This window comes from Solanum stenotomum, chromosome 6, assembly GCF_019186545.1.
Source record: "Solanum stenotomum isolate F172 chromosome 6, ASM1918654v1, whole genome shotgun sequence".
In the NCBI taxonomy this organism is placed as follows: Eukaryota; Viridiplantae; Streptophyta; class Magnoliopsida; order Solanales; family Solanaceae; genus Solanum; species Solanum stenotomum.
This window is the reverse complement of record NC_064287.1, coordinates 4,560,443-4,571,107: the sequence shown is the minus strand read 5'-3', so window position 1 is coordinate 4,571,107 and position 10,665 is coordinate 4,560,443. Positions and strand designations below refer to the sequence as shown.

Below are 10,665 nucleotides of genomic sequence, written 5' to 3'. Positions count from 1 at the left end.
CTAAGTTGATTAGTTTTCCTTACAAAATTTTGTAATTGACATGCCCCAAGTGTTCATGTCACAAACAGTTTGACTCAAGCAAGTAAGAACAAATAAAAAAATTGAGTTTGAAAAGCTCTCCGCGAGGTAGCTTTTTCTCACAAATATTTTGTTCCTGTTTCTTACAATTTTGTGTGATACAAACATTGTTTAGAGTCATCACCTTGTCAAATATCCTTTTCGAAAGGATCTTTCCATAACTTTCAATTTGATTGTTATAGAACTACCCATGAACAAAGTTTCATCGGGTCCAATAAAGGCAATATAGTCCAAATGCTTCTTTTACAAAATATGACAAATGACTATTCACCAATATTCATGTCTATACAAATAGTTATATTTAATAGACATATCCTTTCATGAAAAATCACAACATTTTAAGTGACACTTTTTTCATAAAAGAATTCAATCATTTTGAACAAGTATACATATAATTTGGTAGTTTCGTACTAGTCATACCATAAACTAGTAAACGAGAAACTCAACGACCACAAAATCAAATATACTCCAAGAATTTTGTGGGTCTAACATAATACAAAAGTATCATCAAATTTCATATCTTGTGCTCCAAATTTAAATTAGCCACTACGTCTAATTTTATCTTTGTCATAAGCAAAGAACCCCTCACATTTTAAATATGATCTCAAAAATATTTTTCAAATATTTGAAAATAGTTTTTCCCCATATTTTTTTTTCTCATGCTATCAAAGTGTCATTGGCAATATGAAACCACTTTTAAAAATATTATTCTACAAAAGAATTATAATGCTTCAATTTCATTTGACAATTTTTATACAATGTCAAAGTTCATTCCATAGAGGCACAAAATCGCAAACTCTAAGTCACTGGTATTTTTCCTCTATCACAAATATACATACCACTTAGTATTTAAAATACTAACAATAAAGACAAAAAAAATTGTACAATTTGTTTCTGTATAACAGTGAAGTTTATAGAAAATCAAAAGTACAACATTGACTTATTATGTGAAGTTTTCATATTCTTCAAACCAATTGCATAGTCTAATTTATCCAATAACAACAACAACATACCCAGTGAAATCCCACTAGGATAGTCTAATTTATCCAAAGTAGAAAATTACAAAAGTTTTTAGTCTACAAAAATCACACACGATCAAATTTCACATGTAGTACAAAACTACAAAAGTTTTTTTTCAGTCTCCAAACAAAGTTGAACATATTCATAGATTATCACATAGATATGCTTTTCTTTTCAAATATCCTTCCAACTATAACATTTTGACATACTATTTTATCAAACAAAAATGTGCATCTCTCATTCTGCAAACTAAAGAATTTTAAAGGCAACACTTTTTGCCAAGGAAAATTCATTCAAAAAACCATATGGTTTGCAGATCTTTTTCCAAAGATATACATGATAAATATCAAAACTTTTAACTTTTTGAAACTATTTTCCTCCTTAGATAAATAATAAGAAGGCTACCTGGTGTAATCATTAACCGAAATACCACCAAGTTTTCTGTACATTCTCACTTCAACCTTGCTAAACAAAGCACCGAATTCTAGAGAAGTAATGCATTAATCTTCTACTTCCATGATTTGTTTCTCTCAATCAGTAGAATACAAAAAATACCAACAGTATAATAATTTCCTTAAGATTGTTGTTCATCTTGTATTCCTAAGATACTGAATTTTTTTTTTTGAAGAACTTGGTAAGAAACAACAAAGTTTAAAGAGCATTTTCAAAACTAGAAAATTTGAACTAGTAGAGAATATAGAACCTGAAACACAGATTAGAAACAATATACAAAATATGTTTCTTAAAGAAGAAAATCGAGCCCACTGAATGCACACTGTCCCCTTAAGGAAATTATTTCCCTCAAGTACCCGAGATTAATGGAATATATCCTCCCAGGATAGAACGATCTTACTCATCGGTGTATCGGTACCTAAAATCACGGTGTCAGCGAACCACTCAACGACAGTAAAGTACAGTTAGAATACTAGATTTAGTAGTTGTAAAAGCAGTCCAGAAAAATTCGTTCTTTTTTTTAAAATGAGAGGAAATCCTCAATTTATAGAAAACAAAGGGTAGTGTGAAAAGGTTCTTATTGTGCGTTACCGGAAAGGTCACAAACCTTTGGAAAAGTCACAATCTTTCGGAAAGGTCACAACCTTTCATAAAAGTCACAACCTTTCATAAAAGTCGCAACTTTTCATAAAAGTTGCAACTCTTCATAAAAGTCGCAACTCTTCATTTTTCATTCACACCTTTTAAAACCCAACACAACATGCTAAAGGTAAATGCTCAAAGAAAGTGATTTTCTGTATGATGTTAGCAGCAACTATCTACTATTTGTAGAGAGAAAGGAATCTTAGAATTTTTCAAAGCAAAAAGCAAACCACAACCTGGCTGATCAAGCAAATAGTCCAAGAAGTCTACATTAAAGCAGGGAAAATTGTCAAACTCACTAGTTGGTTGGAAAGCCACAACTTCTATCCAGATTGAAATCTTGATACTACTACTTGTTGTTAGATTGGTTTAGTTTTTGCTTTAATGTGTCGTTGCTAGGAGGTTGTTGGGGCATGATGTCCAGCAATGCTCTCTATTTGTACTGATACACACGTTTACTTTGATAATGAAATTAACATAGTTATCAAAAAAAAATTATAATTTTGCTGGACTATACTCTATCAATCGTGAATCTTTTCTTACCATAAATATCTCTCAATAAAGTATAATAATTTTCTATAGTTATTATCTCGAACTAGCTCTAGCTGACACTTTATGCTATTCACGAAATCACCAAAGTTTCATTATCTCTAAATTTGCCTTTCAATTTAAGTTGTTAATTTCTTAGAAACTTTGAACTGTCATTGTTCAATTAAAATCTAATTTTACAATCTTTTTCAAGTAAAACAAGATATAATTAAATTTGTTAATCAAGGACCCTTAAATTAACAATAATAAATATGTAGTTGTAAGAATAACCAGATTATAATTAAACACAATCACATATTTAGGCCTCATTTGTTTTCTCTTAATGGAGGTCTGAATTTAGAATCCATGTTATTAAGTGCATTTGTTTACATTGAGATTTAAGATCTAGTTTGTATCCACTCCATAAATGAATGATTCAGACCGTAAGACATTAAGTGCATTTGTTTACAATAAAATTTTAAGTACTTATTTGGTCCGAATAGGTCTTAATTATTAAGATTTTGGATAGTCTATCATGTGTATGGATAGGTTAATTTAATGGGAAAATGGTCTGAAAAATACTTCAACTTTGGCCGAATTTGTTGTTAAGATACCAAACTTTATGGAGGACCTTTTACCCCCCTGCACTATTTAATAGTGTATTTTAAAGGTATATATGTGCCCACGTGGACACATTACTATTTATAATGATGCAATATTTATGATATACATGTGGCGTAACGACCCTAAAATGAAATAGGAAGAACTAGAGTCTCACATGTGTTTTAGAAGTTGTTAAGTTGTTAAAATGATGAGTTTTGGCTTTTAAAGTTTAGTTTAAAGAGTTTTTAGGTCAAACGTCAAGGAACGACCATGACGTTCGAAAACTAGTCTTTTGAGTTAATGTGTTCTAGTGTGGTGCCATTGGAGTTTGGTGTGTTGTTTGAGGTCTAAATCGTGTGGAGGTGACTCTCACACTTAGATGGGCATGTTTAGGGGTTAAACGTCCGGGTACGACTCCCCAAGGACCACCCTAAGAGTCCTTGAGGAGGACCCTAAGTTTAGACCCCAAGCTGCCAAAAAGTGGTGAACTACGACCATGACTTACGGCCAATAGGTCCACTTTACGACCTGTAAGTCCACTCCGTAAGCCAAGACTTAGCCTAGGGAGCCTTAGCTCCCATGGCCAAGTCTTAGTCACCAACGACGGAGTGACATAACGGCCCGTCACCCCACCTACAGTCCGTAGGTGGGGATTTCGTAAGTCTCACCTGTTTTGTTGTCATGTGTTCGGCCAAGCAAAGGGTGGTTTGGTAAATTCCACCCTTGGCCAATTAAATGCATGGACAGTTGTTTTTAGTTTTTTTAGGTATTTTAAGTGTATTAAAACATTTAAACCTCCATTTAGAATTCATTCTTCAAAAACAAAACCCTTCTCTCCTAAAAGTTCTCTCTAGAATTCCATTGAAGGTCAAGGTCAAGGTTAAGTTCAAGCTAGGGTAGTTGGGAATTTCAAAGTGTTTCTACTCCAATTTCATGTGATTCTTCAAGTATAAGGTATGGTGATCCTTTATCTAGGGCAAGCTTCACCCTAGAGTCAATTTCAAAATAGTTTTCAAGTTTCCAAAGTTTATGAAAAATCCTAATTCTTACTCAAACTCATGGGTTCTTGCATCAAACGATTTCAATTGATAAGTTATGATTATGTTGATGTTTAATTGATGATTTTAAGATGAAAAACTCAATGAACTCATGATTTCACTAAACTCCTAAATTTGGCTTATGAAGTGGGTTTTATGGTTATGATTGGAAGATGATGGAATTATGCTTAGCTTGAATTGTATTATTGATTTCTATTGTTATCTATACCAATTGATGGTGAATTGTTGGAGAATTGAGTAATTGTGATCATGGCTTTGGAGAATGGTAAGTTGATCTAGTTTCATGATTATTGTAGAATTGTTCTTGTATGATTTGATCCACTTATGGTGGAGGTGCTTATATATTGAATGTGTTGTGATTATGGCCATGAAGGCATTATATGGTGAATTGAAGTGTTAACCTGTTATTGTATAAATGGTTGTATAATGTGAAGGTGTTTATGTGATCTCAATGATGATCTTGTGTGTAGTATTATTGTATTGTGATGGAAAGTATGTTCTCTCTTAATGATCATGTATGAGGTTGATCTAATGTGAAAGGTCCTCCTAGTATTGTAATGTAATCTTGCACATTGATTTGGTAGGCCTAGGGCATCCTCCTCCTTGTGTAATTGAATGTGATGTGATGAATGTATCTTAGGACCGGTAGACCAAATGTGGTATGCCTTCCATGAAGTGTGATTGATGTCTTGAATTGGTAGACCTAGTATAGGTGCCCTTTCATGAATGAATGAGTAATGACCTTGAATCGGTAGACCCAATGTAGAAGGCACCCTTCTTGGAAAGTCATGAGCTATCTTTAATGAACCTTGAATCGGAAGACCTAGTGAAAGGACCTTTTCTTGTGTAATGTACTTTAGGTCGGTAGACCTAGTATTGGTATCCTTATCAAGTAAAATGAATGTGAATGAAATACTCTATGGGAATGGAGGCTAAGCACCGAGTGGATAGGGTTAGATGGAAACTCTCCCAATGATAGGCCAGAGTTTCCATGAACATTTTCCTACCCCAGAACTATGTGCCCATATAGGAGAGATATTAGCTAGTGGTCTACACCAACGCTATAATATCATCTAGTTCTACCTTAGGAAAGTAGAACACCTCTTTTCGGAGTGGGGGTAGAACACCGAATTCCATGTCTAGCTCTCATGGTCTATGTCGATTAATGATTATTTTCGTCATGTGGGATGTGCACTCTAGTTATTGGATAGGCTCTACAATGTGTAGGAAATAGAATGAGATACCATCTACACATGGCACGAGTAGGCTTTGAAGATACTAAAGTGAGTTCCCTAAGCCTTAATGGCTAATGAGTGAAAGTCTTCTAAAGGAATGAATGTGTCCTAAATGGCTTAATGAAGAAGTTGACTTATTGTCTAAATGGAATGATGAATGTGTAGCTTATATTGATGAAATGATTACTTAGCATGTTGTGTATAAATGGAAAGGTTCTTGTCTATCGTAGCCTTGAGGAATACCTAGGTGTGGTATGAAAAGGTTGTATGGACGGCCACTTCATGTCTTACTTAGGTGTATCTTAGGGTAACTTTAGATCGAGGTCCTAAGAGGTTGAATGGCTTATTGATGTATGTACTTATGGGTTATATGTGGTTCTTGCTTAAATGTGATGTATGAGACTTTATATATTGAATGTGATGATTATTATGCCTTAATATCATGTTATGAAGATTTTATCAAAAATGGCATACAAGAATGATTTGAACTCAAATGTCCCTTTTTAAGCATGTTTTTGCATGGTCATCATACTTAGTACATCTAATGTGCTAACCCCATTCTTTTCCCTTTTTATCAAAGTGTAGGCTTTGGAGATGTTGGTGATCTATGCTTGAAGGATATGTCTCTAAGGTGCTTGAAGATGAAGACTTAGTAAGTCGTCATAGTTTCGAGGACGAACCCATGGTGTTTCCTTTTTATGTCTTTTAGTTTTGTTAAAGTTTTGTATGGGCTAAGTTTCAATGTTGTATTCAAAGCATTAGATGGTTTGAGACATAGTGTATAAAGTCTAGAAGGTTTTCCGCTTGCTATTTAATGAAAATGTCTTCGATTGTAAAGAAAGTTTTTAATTCTTCTATATTTTTAAGTATCTTATGCAATGAATGATCTATGAGGCTTGTTTAAGACCTCTTCAAGGTCGAGTACGCCGGTTACGACTAGGGGGTACCGGTGCTCCCTAGTCGTGACACGTGGGCAAATATATACCTTTAAAATACACTATTAAATAGTGCAGGGTGGTAAATGGTCCTTTCAAAAGTTTGATATTGTTACAGCAATTTCGATCAAAGATCGGATATATTTCAGACATTTTTCCCTAATTTAATCATCACTCTATCCACTATCACTGTGAGTTAATGAGTTGCATCCAGAGTCGCTAAAGTCGTTAACGACATTTATTAACATATTGATTACAAATACCTATATTATATTATTGTCACTAAATATAGTATAGCGGCAATTATATTATTGCCGCTAAATATTTATCACTGAAGTTCTTTATTTGTATGAGTGCATCTTTGCACCCGTTGGAATCATCAAGTCACCCATATGAGATCGTTTTGATTAAAAGCTGACTGTGATCAAACTTAACTTTCTTAAAACACAAAAATTCAATCAAAGACTCAAATCACCAGGGGCGTATGCAGGAGGGGGTCAACGGATTCACGTGAATCTATGTTCCCCACTTGAAATCATACATAGTAGTGTCATATTTTTAAAATATTTAAAATTAGATGTGTGAATCCACACTCAAAGTATCGTATAATTATACAATGATGATTTGGTGCACCACGCTAAGTGAGGTTAGAAATTTGAATCTTATATCTATCTTGCTTTATTTTTCTTTTTAAAATTAGGTAACACATCTCTAAGTGGTTATTGATAGCACTTTAGATAAATAGCTTTAATCTTTCAAAAATTCCAAGTTTGTCACACTGGAAATTCCTGATTTTTGTTAGCACTGTAATTTTTTTTATATAATTAAACTAAATATGTACACTAAAATTACTAGTACTGAATGATATAACATACAATCAATGGGTTCAAATCTCAGTACTTTCGGTACGAAATATATATATATATATATACACACACACCATTTGTATAGATAAGAATTAATTTTGTACTTATAATTTTATAATTTTAACGATTTTTAGTGATAAGAATCTACATATCAAATCGATCAAATTTATATCTTAGATTCACAATTTCGTAATAGTGCACCCATCATCTCAAAATCCTGGATTCGCCTCTACAAATCACGCTCGAAAACCTTGAGACTCGTACCAACCATCCAACAAAGCCAAAAATCACCTTTCAAATCTAACGGATCTGTCAGAATTTGAATTCGAGTTTATTATCCTAGAATATTGACTTAGATCAATTTTTCAAAATTGAAAATCTTTGCCCAATCCTCTTACAATCACCTCGAGAATCATGTCACTATTTCCTGCAAATTATAAACAACATAATGAAGTTATAAAAAAGTTCAAATTGGAGATATAGATTCAAAAGAACAAAATGACTATGCAAGTCGTTATAATTACTATCCATACGATAACTTGTTTTTTATTAATTTGCAGGGAAAATATAACTTCTATTTTATCCATGGTGACATATATAAGTTCTATTGATTTTAACAAATATTCTGAAGATTTTATTGGTTATGCAAATACAGCGCATTATCTGAAGTTCCTTCTTCAAATAATTTATTTGCATGTGAAGATTCTAGCATAATAATTTACAAGACAACTAATTGTTGATATTTATTCAAAGTCATGTCAAGATGCTAGCAACTTATTTAATACATAATGTATGATTTTTCTTGAAAAAAAAAATATTCAAAGGCGAACCTAAGATTTGAAGATTGGGGGTGCACCACTATCCTTTAGTTTTTTGGTTATTGAAGGCAAAAAATAGAAAAAAAAAATGATGCTCGTGCTGGACTCAAACCCACAACATGGTGGGTAATAGATGCGGCTTTAACCAACTCACCTGAATGAATTTTTGGTTATTAAAGTGCACAATTATATACATAATCGTTGCTTAAGGTATCTATACACATATATATAATTTGTTTCGAAAAGTTATAGAATGCACGTGTACCCTTACGAATCAGTGTAGGTCTGCCTCTGTCAATATTGTATGGAGATAGATGTTGCCTTCAATTAAATGAGAGTTTATCAAAGGCAGCCAAATAAAGAATATTTTGCCAAAATTCTTTTTTAGACATGATCTTTAAATGTATATATATAAGATTGAGGTGCATCATCTCAAAGAATATAAAGTTATGCTTTTATCGGGGAAATAAGCTCTTTTTCTCATTGGGTTTATTTCCTGACAAGATTTTTAACAAGGCAACCAATAATATGGATTAAAATATATATAAATATATTTCACTAGAATTTTTTCCCACATGATTTTTACTAGTTAGATTTTATGAGTCATGTTACCTACCAAGGTATGGAAATCCAATGGAGAGTTATGAAACAATTAGCTAGTGTGGATATTCACTACGCTAGACATAAATTCCCTACTACTCTTCGTTTTTACGATGTCATGAACTTCCACACCTCCGTAACTTTTCTCCATGATCTTCCCCCATAATCTTCATGATTAATTTCATGTTTATGACAACCTTTTGTGTGTTTCTACGTAAACTGTTAATAAAAGCATAAAAGTGCATATTGTATACTAGACTTGAGAATTGAGAAACACTTGGAAGAAATGAGAAAATTTATACACTCTCTTCTTTGGTCTCTCTTTATTTGCTTTGTTTATATATTGTGTTTGCTCTCATTATATAACAATTTTTTGTTTAGAGGTAGTAATTTATTTTTACTAGAATGAGGGTTGACTATTGTCTTTTTACTACTTATATTTCATAGCTAGTTTTCTCATTATAGGAAAATTGTCATATCCAACGATAACGAACGATAGGCAAATGGTATATGTTGATTGTGATGGTACATATGGTAAAGGTATTAGTGACTTTGAGTAGTGGCATAACAAGAATGATTGATGCGGACATATATTGATCGCTAACATTAAATTTATTTTATTAGTAGAGGGACAAATATAACCCTTTTGCCTAGATTGTTTAACGAGAAGAATTGAATAACTAAAAGATAACTGCAAAAATATACTTACAACATGATGTACATCACAAAGATTAGGAGAATGCACTGTTGAAACTATCTTCAACATGTAAGTATTTGTGATATGTAAATTAACTCGACTGACATATAGTATATGTGACAGTTTGGCCGAGTGGTCTAAGGCGCCAGATTTAGGCTCTGGTCCGAAAGGGCGTGGGTTCAAATCCCACAGCTGTCATTTGGAATTTTTTTTATATTTATCTGAACACTCTCCATCGAAAAGATCACTGTATAAATAAGTTAAGTATTGCTTTATATGTGTATATATAAATTTTTGAACCCTTAAACATAGCTGTCATTTGGAATTTTTTTTATATTTATCTGAACACTCTCCATCGAAAAAATAACACTGTATAAATAAGTTAAGTATTGCTTTATATGTGTATATATAAATTTTTGAACCCTTAAACATAATGGAGAGTAGTAGCTCAGTGGTTATGGGTGTTCATAGAGCTTTTAAATGCAAATTAGTCAGGTTTGGTTCTCCACGTTCACACACAATTATATATTTTTCTAGCCTTTAGTTTCTTATTTAAAATTGGGCCTATTTGGACCAAATACATTATTATTGGTACTAATTACATACTGAAATAACAATTTCTTTAATTATATTTACTGCTAGAAAAATGTTATTTCGAATACATATATCAAACAAAAAAAATATATGTATTTCAGATACACACATCAAATTAGGTGTAATTTGTTCCAGATACATTATATTGAAGCGTGATTGACTCTTCCCCTCACTCTCTCCTCTCTCTCTCACCTCTCCTCTTCCCCTCACTCTCTCCTCTCTCTCTCACCTCTCCTCTGTATATGTATTTCAAAATGTATATGAGTTTTTCACAAATTTTAAGTATCTGTGTTTTCGATATCAATTTCATTAGTGTGTTTGATACTCCAAATATTTAGTATATTCTTACATAGATATAATCTGATATAAAAAATACATATATCTGGTATCAAAATATGCACTGATATATTCATGAATGTATCATATATTGTTACATGTATATGAAATATTAAAATATGCACCGATACACATCCTCATCGAACAAAAAAAGGAAAGAGCGAGAAAGAACGGGGGGAGGGGGCGAGGGAGAGAGATAAAG

General features: G+C 32.6%; 1 non-coding gene across 1 annotated transcript; it reads left to right on the top strand.

The window, feature by feature from the left end:
- The first annotated feature begins 9,651 nt into the window (after positions 1 to 9,651).
- TRNAL-UAG (transfer RNA leucine (anticodon UAG)) lies at positions 9,652 to 9,731 on the top strand. Its single transcript has one exon. It is a non-coding gene; the product is annotated as a tRNA-Leu (tRNA).
- The last annotated feature ends 934 nt before the right edge of the window (positions 9,732 to 10,665 follow it).